At 33.7% G+C, this 13,631-nt stretch overlaps 1 protein-coding gene across 3 annotated transcripts in view; it reads left to right on the top strand.

Annotated features, from left to right (window-relative positions):
- The window catches only part of LOC138709155 (synaptic vesicle glycoprotein 2B), a 342,436-nt gene that overhangs the window by 102,512 nt on the left and 226,293 nt on the right, over positions 1–13,631 (top strand). The window lies entirely within an intron of this gene.

Below are 13,631 nucleotides of genomic sequence, written 5' to 3'. Positions count from 1 at the left end.
TCACTAAAATATGAAGAAATGAATACAATTCAGTTCAGTGTTAAGACATCGATGCAAAAGAGGTAGGCTTCATGGTTTCATTATGGTTGAAGTATTCATAGTCAAACTATCACTCCTATTAATCAATAACAATAATATTACAAGAGTTGTCTCTCAAACATTTAATGTCCTCTGTAGACAAAGAAGTCGTTGAGCGAAATATTGAACAAACTAAATTATGGTGGCCTCGTAGAATTTTGAGGTTACTTGATCCTAGCGAATGTGTCCATGGAAAGCACTTCTTATTGCGAGGAAATATTATGCTGAAGCGTGTTGGTATTATGCCAATACAGACACATTATCTCTGCCTCTAAATGGAAATTACATATTTATCGCTGATATAAATACCAAATCGTTGTCGTTGTCGTCTTTATTACATTTGAGGAACGCATCGCAGATCCGAGTTGTAAACTGGCGCCGAAGAGTGACTGTCGCAGTGAAGGATAATATCGGTTGGAAGACAGTGAAGGTATTAAGCTGACACCTTGACAAGATTCACAGAAACAATGGCGCATCATCTGGCTGTGGCAGAACGTAAGGAGTAACGTTAATTTTCTAGCACGATTTCTTTATATACTCCATTCTAAATGTTCAATCATTCTAGCAGTAATTCACGAGTAAAGTTCTTCGGATATGTAAGTCGATTTATGCATGCATAATATATTTACAAATATGTAGCTACTAAAATGTACGCTATGAATATGTCATTAAAATTAAGAGGCACAAAGTTTTTCTGTTGTACTGCCGTATGGTTCGAAAATACAAATTCATCAACAAAAATATAATCTTTTGATTCAGCAGAAGTAAAATACTTTAATCATTGCTGATTACTAGGCCTGAGAAATATATGCCGCTATAGGCCTACTACCAGTGAGCTTCGTGCGCCTCTAGCTTTGAGTACGTCTCAGAGTTGGGGTGAGTTAACGCAGTGTCTTTCGTTCGTTTGAACTCATGCTTATCATCACGGTAAGTTAGTCCTTAGCATTTGGGTGGTTGAAAGCCACTCCTCTTACTTCGGAACACAAATTTCTGCTAAAGAAAAATTTAAAGACATCATTTTCTTTGTTAAAGAAAAATTGCACTATTTTAAAGACATTTTATTTTCCGTCTGTAGAAAATACACCTAATATAACATTGCCAAGTATCAGCCTTATTATTTCACTATGTTAACACGTCTAGTATATACAGTCACGAAGCTTGAGTTGTGAGGGTGCTAGGAACAATAGACTGTGCCGGTACTATTTCGCATTGTCTGTAATGAGGCGCTATTAGCGATTCTAGTGGTTAGCAACTATCTATGGATGGATATTTACTACATATTGAGCTTCGTGGCTGTATATACTAGACTGTGATGTTAATGTGATAGCATGTTATGTTTTTCTTTTACATAATTTTTCATTTCATGTATTGTTGCAGTGAATAACAAACCACATTTTCAAATTTTCAAAGAAGAATGATTGCCTGTTGCTAGAAAACACAGCCTTATAGCTAGAGAAACTTCGTTCCACTTCTGCAGAAACAAAGAGGACATATTTGAAATATTTCATACAAGCATTATTTATCTCAAAATCTGTATCATTATTACAGATTTCCTCAATTGAAATTGTCACAAATCTTACATAGAACTAAACCTCCATAATGTTTATCTAGTATTTTTTTCATCTTGTTTGCTACATTTTTTCCTATTTCGTGTTCCAAGTATTCGGTTCGTCACAATATCACTGACTACATGCTACTTTATGTCTGTAGAAAATACACCTAATATGACTATGGCAAGTATCAGCCTTATGTTAATATAGTGTATTACGTTTTTTTGTTCTACATAACTTTTCATTTCATATATTGTTGCAGTGAATAACAAACCAAATTTTCAAAGAAGAGTGATTGCCTGTTGCTAGAAAACACAGCCTTATAGCTAGAGAAACTTCGTTCCACTTCTGTAGAAACAATGGGGGAATATTTGAAATATTTTACACAAGCATTATTTATCTCAAAATATGTATCATTATAACAAGTTTCTTCATTTGAAATTAAGTCACAAATTTCGTCCTCGGCATCTTGCTACTATTCTTCTTTAGAAAACGTTGAATGTTGCTTGTTACGAATAGCAGTATTCGGTCGTTATGTAACCGATCAACTAAAGTTCACTGCTGAACGAAACAGACTGAAATCCCTCACCCCAACGCAATTACGTACTGTACCTAAAGTCAGAGGCGCATGAAGAGCAATGTAACTCTTAACCCTACTGATTACATTTTGACCATTAAAGAAATAAGAAATAGTTATATACTACAAGCAGAAACATGAGAATATACAGCAATAGTTGAAGACGAATCCAGAAGATGGGATTTCATTTTAAACATACGTACATTCATATATTTAGAAAAAACGAAATATATGAGATAAAAGGACATCTGTAGAGACGAATTTTAAACTCGGCTAAATTTGAAGACGGAACTACCCAGCGGCCCAAATTCGCAATTATAGGGATTATGCCTATTATACTAACAATAGCAATACAAAAGAAATCATGCTACTGTGTTCATCTTATTCCTTGCTCTTGAAGTATATAATGAAACGCTTAATACCTTTCTAGGCGAAGATTTTGCTTATGTCCGTTACGATCATTTGGACGGAGTTATGCAATAATAAACCAACCGACAATTTGAAAAAAAATATTTGCACAAATTTGTTGATGGGAGGCTAATTTAACTCTGAAAAAATCAAGAATGCAATATCTGTATTTTGCTGCTATTTATAAACAAAAATTCGTTTATTGCATAATATTAATTTATTTATTTTGGTTTGAAATATCAATCCAACTGCTGGTCTCTTATTAAAAATCGGTTAGCCCCTTTTGTATTATTTGTGTTATTTTTTGTAATAGTATGAATGTTATAATACTTCTTGTATAAAATGTTTTATAAAAAAAACAGATTTATTTCAATGGCCAATATCTCGAAACAGGTTTTTGGCGCTGGTCTCTTATTGCGTAACTCCGTCCATTTTATACTGACGTGAGAAAGTCTCAGCAATAAAAATGCTATAGAAACGGAAAAAAGAGATTTACTATATTTATTTAAGCATCAAGCACTAAAGTATTGAAATTTGTCTTCAAGTGACCATAATCTTAACACAAAATGTTGTTTTGTTATTAAAAGTGAATATTTGAAAGGGAAGCATGCGAATAAAATAATGCATTTTTATGGAGAAGTGTGAAGATAAGCCTGCAAATTTTTACATCGAAATATTATGCTATGGTATAGGGCTGTAAAATCATCGACCAATGTATAATTTCAAAAGAATATCATATTTACATATATTTCGAAAATGTATTGTATGCATATTAACTATAAATCCGAGCTCTAATCATAAGATTCGAAAGCTCATTAGAATATGATTTCTCACTCACGATGCCAGAATTAAAATTTCATAAACCAGAATACAAAATTCGAATAACAATCCAAGGTACCTAAATTAAAGAAGAAATATCTTATAAGGTGTCCTCAGTTGATTGACTCAATCACGTCTGAGATTTTAAAGTCGAACATGCGGTTACAACCCTCAGCTTTCACTTTAAAATTATGGACAATAGAAGTGCTGAGTTTTTAGGCTTTCACGGTGACTGATCAGAATTAGGCCTTCGGGTATTCCACCGTGTCCTGGAACGTGATATGACAAGCACTGAGTTTGGAAGGGTATTCTGTCACTTTAAGTATCGAACTTAAATGTGGAAAATAATGCAAATACGCCTTGAATAATAAAAGCGTAAAATAGTCAGGCAACGGAAAATATTTACCTGAAGTTGCAAAAGACAGAAAACTGACTAAATGCACAATGATATGAGATGAATCTATGCAATCATGAACTATACATTAAAATCAAAATAACTAAAACAGGTTAATTACACATAAACGTTGGCAAAAGTACAAAATCTCGTTCGCCCCTGAGAAAGTTCCCCTGAGCGCATCACTTTCTTTCAGGGGATTGCTGGAATTTTTGTACATTTACAATTTTCTTGAATTTTTTTTCTAGCAATAAAATTATTATTATTATTATTATTATTAATAATAATAAAAAAATGGAAATTTATCTTTTGAAGAAGTGGAGAAATTCAAATATCTGGGAGCAACAGTAACAAATATAAATGATACTCGGGAAAAGATTAAACACAGAATAAATATGGGAAATGCCTGTTATTATTCGGTTGAGAAACTTTTATCATCCAGTCTGCTGTCAAAAAATCTGAAAGTTAGAATTTATAAAACAGTTATATTAGCGGTTGTTCTTTATGGTTGTGAAACTTGGACTGTCACTTTGAGAGAGGAACATAGGTTAAGGGTGTTTGAGAATAAGGTGCTTAGGAAAATATTTGGGGCTAAGAGGGATGAAGTTACAGGAGAATGGAGAAAGTTACACAACGTAGAACTGCACGCATTGTATTCTCCACCTGACATAATTAGGAACATTAAATCCAGACGTTTGAGATGGGCAGGGCATGTAGCACGTATGGGCGAATCCAGAAATGCATATAGAGTGTTAGTTGGGAGGCCGGAGGGAAAAAGACCTTTAGGGAGGCCGAGACGTAGATGGGAAGATAATATTAAAGTGGATTTGAGGGAGGTGAGATATGATGATAGAGACTGGACTAATCTTGCTCAGGATAGGGACCAATGGCGGGCTTATATGAGGGCGGCAATGAACCTCCGGGTTCCTTAAAAGCCAGTAAGTAAGTAAGTATTATTATTATTATTATTATTATTATTATTATTATTGTCCGAAGACAGATCTGAAGCTCACAAGTGATAACATGGCACAACTTATGAGGCAACTAGCCAGGAGATAATGAGGTAGGTTGGCCAGTTTCTTTTCCCCTCTATTGCATTCATTGCCTACTAGCTACACATTAAGCTAATCAGACTTCATATGTATACAAACAATATTGTTCTTCCTCTGACACATATCGTCAAGTGAGCTGTACTGCTTGATAATGGATGTACTTATCAGCCAGAACCTCAATCAGAGGTAACATTATTATTATTATTATTATTATTATTATTATTATTATTATTATTAAAATGTATGATTTCAATGTAGAAATATATCTTTCATGAATATATAACTTACGAGGTTTTGCAAACAATATACAGCCAGTAGCAAAAGGAACTGGCCATCCTAACTCATCTCCTAGCTTAGCTGCCTCATCAGTGATTGGTGTCACTTATGAAATTCCTACCTGTCTTCGGACAGTTGACTAACAAAAAAAGAAAAAAAAACAATGCAGTCAGTATTCGAGGTGGAGCTGTAGAAGAAAAGATACATAGTAGATTAAAAACGTCCGTAAGATGTGGTAGAAGTAAATCGATGTGATTACCGGATTAGGCCGAAACTTAAGTAGTTCCAAGTGCATGATAAGAATAATAATCTACACAAGAATTTCTACACCTAATTTGTTGAGAGTATTATTTTATACAACAGTTATTTTAGTGTAATAAACAAAATATACCTGAGTAATGTTCTGGCAATGAATTGAGAACAGGGTCATTCCATACAAAATTTTAAGAATATGCCAGCGATGTCATGATTTTTTTGGGGGCTTTTAATATAACAATGTCATTATGAAAACAAATTAAACTGCCAACTATGACCGCCATATCATTAATATTTTAGTCATACGGATAACTGAAAAATGGGTGACAGTTACATGTTATCCATCATTTAAAATATTCTAGACACTCTATATGAAGTGTCATCGAAACTAAACAGACGCCATTGTAAACTTGAATAACCATATTTTAAAACCTTAAAGACTAATCCGAATAATATTAAGGCATGCTCATAAAAACACCTCATTGAAGAAAAGAAATAGTTTTATATTCGAATGCAACAAATTAAATTCATGCGAATTTTATTCGTATTAAAGAAAATCTTATTCCTAATCCATCTCCCAAGTTTTATGACTTTATCCCAAAAAAACCTGTGAATAATTCAATTAATGAAATTATTAATTTTTGTTCCGATTGTCGAAAATCGCTTGCCACGTGTGGAGGTCGCAGTGTTCGCGAGACTTCATAACGATGAGTAATCTCAAACGTCCGTCTCCCTGACCTTGATCGCGCAACATTCTGTACGACGGGAGAGCCTATCTGCTGAGCTCCTTTGTTCCGGTGAGTTATTTTTATTAAAAACTGACATGATATTTAAGTCACTACTCTGAAATTTTCACAGTGGAATCAATATACCCTAAAGAATTAGACACACGTTTTTTCGTCTGTAAAAATGAATTGCATTTTGTGTTCTATACTTTTTAAAATTATTTTACGGTGGGTAACTATTTAAAAAAATTATATATATATATATATATATATATATATATATATATATATATATATATATAGTAAAAAACTTCAATGAATGAAACCGTGTTCTTTGTTAAACCAATATTTTTAAATTCTGATTGCTGCCAAACTATGAAAGATATAAATATAGTATTGCTTGAAATTCATATTTAGAACATACAAAATAACCTACTACAATATTTTTAACTTTTGAGACATCATGGTTCAAAAACATATTTTTTTGCATGGAATGACCCAACAATTAATTCATTTGACGAATGTGGTGAACCAAAATTTCCCCGTCAACTTTGACCATCAATTTGACAAAAATATAGGAGACAATTGACATTGACCAAACTGTCGCGGGCACTGATAGCAGTTAAGACAGCTGACGCTTGTCAAGGTGAAACTATGTTACCTTTTGTGATAAGCAGAGTGTCTAGTGAAAACGAAATTATTCTCCTGGTCGAGAACTGTAAATCTTATATGTCGAGTCTAACCAAAGACGTTGTAGTTATATATCAAGACACACAACTGGCGCTGGTGTCGTGTACAAATTTGAAACCTCTCTCGCAGTTCGCATGACGCCATGTTTGGAAAGCACAAATGATTGTTTCTATAAAGGATTCGGAGTTTAGAAAATACCATTGGGTATATAGGAGTTTTCTTAGCGGACACTCCCTTCACTGTAATATAACTAAACTTATTTATGTATTTTGTAACGTATAATAAGTAAATCTAAATACTGTAACTAAGCATCGCTTTAAATATAAACGCTTTATTTTGCTCATAAATGTATTTATTAGTTTATTTTTATTTCAAATGACCGAATACATGGAATATTTTTACTTATGTTATTTTATATACGTTAGAAAATACGTTAATAACTTAAAGTTATATTACGAAGAGGGGGGATGTCCGCTAAAAAGATGCCTACATACCCAATGGTATTTTCCAAACACCTAACGCACTGTAATAATAATCCTCAGTGTTTTGAGAATTAGAGGCGATATTACACTTTAGAACTTTCAACTGCAGATAATCATTACAGTTCCCTCATTCTGACATCACTCTCAATGACAGAATATTGTGAAAATGTGATTGTATGCATTGCTGGCTTTGTTGTTAAATCATTACGAAAATATGGTATAATAAATTAAGACTCAATTTATGGCACGTACCAGCAGTAAACAAAATCTCTTTTCTTCTTTTTAACGGAAGAATAATAGCAGTCTTGTCATACCATCATCTCAGATTATAGAAATATGCCGCTTAAGTGAAAGAGCGATTATACAGATGTTGATAGAGAATAATGACATATTACCACCAAAGGGCTGTCTTACATCGTATGAAAAACAATATGATCTAACAGTAGAACACTTGTACAATCTTTCTACAACTATAGGAACATATTTTAGGAAATATGTCCCCAGATTCTCCCGAGAATCACATTTTAAACTCGTTAAACTGACCATAAAAGTACATAAAGAGCTACCGGCGTAACTCAGCCGACTAAGGCCTGCCGATCCGAAGTTGCGCTCAGGTGCGTGTTCGATTCCCGCTTGGGCTGATTACCTGGTTGGGTTTTTTTCCCATATCCCTAACCGTAAGACGAATGTCAGGTAATCTATGGTCTCATCTCACCAAATATCATCTCGCTATCATCAATACCATCGATGTTAAATAATCTAGTAGTTGCTACAGCGTTATTAAGTAACCAACTAAAAGAAAGTACTACATAAAGAGCAGATGTCACTACACAGCTTAAGATTACCGGTACCAGACTTTATATAAAAAAGTTGAAAGACAACATTTAAGTTAATAATAATAATAATAATAATAATAATAATAATAATAATAATAATAATAATAATAATAATAATGAATCAATAGACAATATGTTCTGTACACAAGGCCTGAGTTCTATTATATGACTAATTCATACGTATGACGCTTATTTCATACTAAAACTGTGATAATAAGCTAATTCATGTTAGGCCTACTTATAGCCTATTTCAAACTAAAACATTAAGTACGGTACATGTTTTTATTTTACAGGTGTATATTCTGTGATTTGGAAACAGATAAGTAATAATTGTTCATTTCTCGTCCACATCAAAGCAAACATGTGTTTACAATATAGGCCTAATGTCATGCCTTACAAAACTGGAATCGTTTTGTTAATAATAGTTAATACTAATATTTTTCCTTTCATCTGAACTATTATTAAAACATGCATTTGTGTTTCTATTCGCTCTATATGTTGTCAAATAACTACACAAAATCTTTGGTTACGGTATCAAATTGTTCCAGTCTTCTTTCATTTCATGTCAAACTAACGGTAATTAAGCTTCATTATGTCCATAACGTAGTCGTTTTAATGTTAATAGGATTTATTTCATTTATCCATTCAGATTGATTTATAAGATACACCAGACATATATATTAAACATTTAACATTGCATAATACAGCCGTCTGCTAGCCTGTGCGTCTCCCAAAACATGGCGGCGGACGCAAGCTTCAATTTGTCCCTACTTTAAACTTCTGTGCAGCCTCGGCTGTAGAGGCTTGAGTCTAACGCTCAGTATTTTAGTAGGTTAGTCTTAAGTACATAAACAAATTAATGCTCTGAACGCTTCTCATTCGCACTTTAGCACGTTTACCGTTATATTGATATTACTGTAAATAGCTTATAGAAGCGTGTAGCCAATACAAAGAAATGAAGTATTGCTGTACACACTGAATGTACTCATTCACAAGAACATAGCAAACGAGGACTTCGATCAATACGGAGTAACAAGCAGATAACGAGCTTTTAACACCTACCTTGTGATAATTTTGTAGGATGACATTCAAAACAGGAGTTATCGACCTTCATTCTGAGTACAAAAGAACCATTTTCGTCATTTATCTTCAAGTACTACACTCTTTGACCTACACCGCTCTCATTCATGAAATTTCTACTATCATTATTAGAAGTTTAAAACGCCTAACAAATTTCATAAAAGATGAGCTCAAATGCAAAACAAGTTACATCCCCAGAAAAGTCTTCTCAGAAATGAGCAAAATGTGCCACACAGTATATTTACAATGTATTTTATAATTCTTTTTCATCATCCAATTCCTTCTATAGTAACAAGATTTTAGAGCAAATATTGGCCTTCAGTATTGTTCCTTCATCAAATTATTTAAATGTAAAAAGTGGATATAACTTGATTTGCACAGATCAGCGTGTATAACATGTTTTGCACTTAATCGTGATGTGAGCAGATATTAATTTTGAACTTACTAGTACTGTAAAATATTGAACAAAGACTATGGTTATCAGTTCAAATTATACACATTATTTTCATAATATTTTACAAAATTACTGAAAAAAAAAAAAATATATATATATATATTTTAAGATGGCCTGCTGAAATTTTCACATGAATAAAGACCTAATTTTATGATTACCAATGAAAATTATACACATAGTTGTTATCATTGCAAATTATACATATTATTTTCATAAAATACAAAATTACTGAAAAATATAACATTTTTAATACTGCCTGCTGAAATTTTCAGACGAATACAGACCTGATTTTGGATACATTTTAAAAATGAGTAACAAAGAAAGTCCTTTCCAGACTTTAACCAATATTCTATTCTTCTGGGGAATTTATACACATGGTCTACAGGAGGTTCAAGACCAACACAATAACAGTTCTCATCGGGCTCATCATGGTCTTTCCTAGCTGTTGTTGTTGACAGTAATTCCTTGTAGGTCAGTCTAGGATCTTCTCTAAAATTCCGTCCACTTCTTGCTAGAAGATTATGAATATCCCTTATCTTGAGTGCAGATATCAGCCTCAAAGTATTTGTCGCTGCAGGCGGACGCTGCAAATGACCACATTTTTTCTTAAGTAGTGAAACAGGAGAGCCACTGTCACTGAAGAAAAACGGTTATGATAGTTTCCTGTACTGTTTCTCTGCTTACTGTTAAAGAAGCAAATGTATCACTAGAACTGGCTTTCTTTATCCTTTGCCTGTCTGTTTCATTACGTTTCCTCTTCCTGGAAACCACATTTCCTTCCCCAACTGTCACCATATCTTTCATATTTCCCATTCTCTTGCCACTCACATAAGTTAAATACAGCAAATTCAGTTTGCTCTCACCGCATCGACTGTTACAAAGGTAAACAACGATTAAAATTATTTGAAGTAGCAAAATTAAAAAAAAAAATCTGTTGCACATTGCGTTAATAAAATGAAAGAATGGATATAACTTAAACTGGAGCAAACAGTTTTTTGGATGTAACTTATTTTCAGTCAAGCTCAGGTTTTTACGTATCATCCTGTCATCTGGAGGTTATAACTTTTTCTGCACAGAATATCACACGTATAGACGCAGCGGACCCCTAAAGTAGCAGTAGCAGCAAGAACTCGAATTAAAAAAAATGGATATAATTTGTTTTGCATTTGAGCTGTTCAAGTCCTTCTGGCTACATTATATACACGATACTTTTAAAAAGACCCAATTTTTACACAGTGTAGACGGGTTATGTAAATAGTTTTGTAAGACCACAATGTAGTATGATGTTTGTGCATATTGAGAGTATATCCTTTATTAACTCTTATAAGTCTTCTTCTTCTTCTTTAGCACACAGCCACCAGTTTGGCCACTGCTTCCTGCACAACTGGTGCCCATTGTCCTCTATCCCTGGTTACTGTTCTCTACCTTCTGACTCCAATAATTTTTCTGTTGTCTTCTTCCACATCTTGCCACTTCTTCTCCTTCTTCGACCCTTGGATTTACCCTGCAACACTTTTGTGAGAGTTCTTTCTTTTATCATTATCTAGTGTCTTAGCTATTCCAGTCTCCGAATTTTAATTGACAATATCACGTGAACTATAAGTTACATCATGCACAACTTCATGTTCGTCCTTAACCTCCATTCATCATTGTGCTGAATAGGCCCATATATTTTCCTTACAATACTCTTGAGTCTATGAGCGAATTTTATATATGTAGAGCAAAATGTTATCAGCACATCATATTTTTAACCAATATGATATGGAAATTCGAGAAAAGTTCCTTTTTATCTTACCTTTCATATTTATTATCCTAATTACTTTGTCAAATTTTAATAATACAAAATAAATTTTGGGGAATTTTATTAATTTTATTCATTAATATTTACGTATTAATGTCCCGTGTTGGACCTATTGCATTTATAGACTACGCTTAAGTCACAAAATTTAGCCTAATAATACTTTCCGGGATAAACATTAGACTAGTATTTCAACCTTAACTTTAATATAAAAAGAGGTATTAACCCTTCAGTGCTCGCGCCATAATTTGTGACATCAGTACTCGCGCGGATTACATTTTGTAATCGATCGGTTTCTTTTAATAAACAGTTTTTTACACATATGAAAATGTAATTTTTTCAGCATATAATAATAGTACCTAACACTACTTTAATGTTTTATTAAACTGTTTGTGATATACAACTGTTTAACACTATTTGAATTTTAATATTTAAATCAGTGATGTCGATAAATTTAATGAGTGGCATTATGATGCAAACAATGAAATTAAAAACTCTGCTTTTACTATTCTTATTATATAGGCTTAATTGTTAATTTGTATAAACTACACTGTAGACTTATATTTTCCTACTGCTAAAATTAAAGTCACTATTCGGCTCAAGTAGGCCCTGTATGTCTGCTTCAATAAGAAAGAGTCAGTGTTCTGTCTTATCAAATCGTCGCTAAAAAGACGAAGTGGCGTAAGCGACAAATGTGTAATTTTACAGGAGAGCAGTTGAAAGAAAAGTGTATTTATATGCGGACCTACAACTCAAAGTAATAAATTGACACGTCAAAGATAATACATTGATTCAGTTCGTTTATTGTTTCTCTTAATAAGGACTAATGGCAAACTCTAAAATTTTGATACCTTATAGGCCAAGAAGGCCTTAATTGGAGATACGTCTGTTCGAAAGATTTCACTCATAATAGGAAGGCACTTACGCCATACACATGACTGATCGTATAATACTAATTTATGCTATTCTTTAAGTTGTATTATTCTTTATTTATTTTTTGACTAATTTTATTTATTTTTTTATTTTTATTATACATTATAATTATTTGAAAGTTAGGAAATAAAGAGGATTATAAACTTATTTCAATAAAGCAAAATCAAGATTTTTTTAAAATTACATAAAATTAATGAATAATGTATTTATTTGCAAAACTAATCTTTCAGGTAAAGCTCCCTTTAAAGCCGATTTGAATAATTTCAAGGGAAAAATTGTTCCGGGGCCGGGTATCGATCCCGGGACCTCTGTTGAACGTACCAGCGCTCTGCCAACTGAGCTACCCGGGAACTCCACCCGACACCGTCTCAACTTTTCCCTTTATATCCACATAACTCGCGTGGGCTGACGAAACGCCAGAGACCCACATCGAGTGCACATAATCACAGAGATTGTGTGCACTCGATGTGGATATAAAGGGAAAAGTTGAGACGGTGTCGGGTGGGGTTCCCGGGTAGCTCAGTTGGCAGAGCGCTGGTACGTTCAACAGAGGTCCCGGGATCGATACCCAGCCCCGGAACAATTTTTCCCTTGAAATTATTCAAATCGGCTTTACAGGGAGCTTTACCTGAAAGATTATATTTGCATAATATATACGTTACTGTGTACGTTAACAGAAAACCACAATTCCAAGTCACACAGAGATTGTGTGCACTCGATGTGGGTCTCTGGCGTTTCGTCAGCCCACGCGAGTTATGTGGATATAAAGGGAAAAGTTGAGACGGTGTCGGTTGGAGTTCCCGGGTAGCTCAGTTGGCAGAGCGCTGGTACGTTTAACAGAGGTCCCGGGATCAATACCCGGCCCCGGAACAATTTTTCCCTTGAAATTATTCAATGTATTTATTTGTTTACAAACAATTTTAAGAAACACAAACAAGTATTGAAAGTGTTCGTGGGTTAATAATAATTATTGTACCCTAGAATTAAGGTGGGAGTTCCTTGTAGAACGTTTTATAAACAACATCTCTTATTATTGGTGTTGACCCTTTGCATAGCTGCTGCAAATCGATGTACTTCTCAACCGAAATCTTTGGAGAGGTGACATTAAGAAGAGGCAGAGGAAGCTTCAAAATTTCAGAAATATTCCGTGATTTCAGAGATAGCTGCTCATAATGTTCGTCCAAATGACTGGTTTTTACAAAAACGCAGTTAGAGTCGTCTTTG

This window comes from Periplaneta americana, chromosome 11 (assembly GCF_040183065.1).
Source record: "Periplaneta americana isolate PAMFEO1 chromosome 11, P.americana_PAMFEO1_priV1, whole genome shotgun sequence".
NCBI classification, from domain to species: domain Eukaryota; kingdom Metazoa; phylum Arthropoda; class Insecta; order Blattodea; family Blattidae; genus Periplaneta; species Periplaneta americana.
This window is presented reverse-complemented; position numbering and strand designations above follow the sequence as displayed.